The 1,800-nt window shown below is 37.4% G+C and overlaps 1 non-coding gene across 1 annotated transcript; it reads right to left on the reverse strand.

Annotated features, from left to right (window-relative positions):
- Positions 1-509: 509 nt before the first annotated feature.
- Trnap-agg84 (transfer RNA proline (anticodon AGG) 84) lies at positions 510-582 on the reverse strand. Its single transcript has one exon. It is a non-coding gene; the product is annotated as a tRNA-Pro (tRNA).
- Positions 583-1,800: the final 1,218 nt, after the last annotated feature.

Genomic DNA, 1,800 nt, shown 5'->3' on the forward strand with positions numbered 1-1,800 from the left:
TTTATCTATCTTGTTGATTTTCTCAAAGAACCAACTTTTGGTTCTGTTGATTCTTTCTATGGACCTTTTTGTTTCTACTTGGTTGATTTCAGCTCTGAGTTTGATTATTTCCTGCCTTCTACTCCTCCTGGGTGTATTTGCTTCTTTTTGTTCTAGAGCTTTTAGGTGTGCTGTCAAGCTGCTGACATATGCTCTTTCCTGTTTCTTTCTGCAGGCACTCAGCGCTATGAGTTTTCCTCTTAGCACAGCTTTCATTGTGTCCCATAAGTTTGAGTATGTTGTATCTTCATTTTCATTAAATTCTAAAAAGTTTTTAATTTCTTTCTTTATTTCTTCCTTGACCAGGTTATCATTGAGTAGAGCATTGTTCAATTTCCACGTATATGTGGGCATTCTTCCCTTATTGTTATTGAAGACCAGTTTTAGGCCGAGGTGGTCCGATAGCACGCATGGGATTATTTCTATCTTTCTGTACCTGTTGAGGCCCGTTTTTTTTTTTTTTTTTTTTTTTTGGAGCTGGGGATCGAACCCAGGGCCTTGTGCTTCCTAGGCAAGCGCTCTACCACTGAGCTAAATCCCCAACCCCGAGGCCCGTTTTTTGACCAATTATATGGTCAATTTTGGAGAAAGTACCATGAGGAGCTGAGAAGAAGGTAATAACCTGAATTTAATACCTGATTAAATACTGGATTTTACTAGTGTAAGCATGTTCTAACATACATTTTTTGCTGCATTGTAGTCTAATAACAGGACATGATTAAGCAGATGATATGCGAACTTGATGCAGCATAGTTTTCCATCTATCATTTAACTTAATCTTCACATCAACATAATGAGAAGTAATTGCCAACAACATTTTGTAGGAAATTGAGATTTAAAGAGCTGATATAATTCACTACAGTTTCTACAATCAGAAGAGAAAACTAAAGATTTCCAATGCATTCTGACTTTGGTTTAATTATTATGCTTTGTTGGCAAATGGATATAAGTAGGCTTTATGAGGTTATACATAATTTTATTATATATACAGATTATGAAATGAAAAAAATGTTATGATTTTTATCTTAAAATTTAGGAAATTGAAACTTATAAACTCAAATTCCAATAGCATAGCCTGTTTTACCTTGTGTACGTAGACATGATTGTATCCCTCTAAAATAGGATTATCATAAAAAAGTGATAGAGTTATTAGAGAGCAATCATTTCTTATTTTGTTTACTTTAGAAAATAAATTCCATGTTCTGTATGTATATTTACAATATACTTTGAAGCCTGTTGTGAGGTGAGGAGTAATTTTGTATTTAAGTCCAGAACTCCTGGATAAACAATGACTAACAATATGACAAAAGTTAGCTTGCCATTAAAGATCCATCCCATATGCAGCCACCAAACACAGTCACTATTGCTGATGCTAAGAACTGCATGCTGACAGGAATGTGATATGCATGTCTCCTGAGACTCTGGCAGAGCCTGACAAATACAGAGACAGATGCTCGCAGCCAACCATTGGACTGAGCACAGAGTCCCCAATGGAGGAGATATAGAAAGGACTGAAGGAGCTGAAGGGGTTTGCAACCCAATAAGAACAACAACAACAATATCAACCAATAAGACCTTCCAGAGTGCCCAGGTACTAAATCACCAACCAAAGAGTATACATGGATGGACCCAGGGTTCCAGCTGCATATGTGGCAGAAGATGGCATTGTCTGCCATCAATAGGAGGGGAAGCCCTTGGTCCTGTGAAAACTCATTTCCCCAGTGTAGGGGAATGCCAGGGTATTGAGGTGGCAGTAGGTGG

This window comes from Rattus norvegicus, chromosome X (assembly GCF_036323735.1).
Source record: "Rattus norvegicus strain BN/NHsdMcwi chromosome X, GRCr8, whole genome shotgun sequence".
NCBI lineage: Eukaryota > Metazoa > Chordata > Mammalia > Rodentia > Muridae > Rattus > Rattus norvegicus.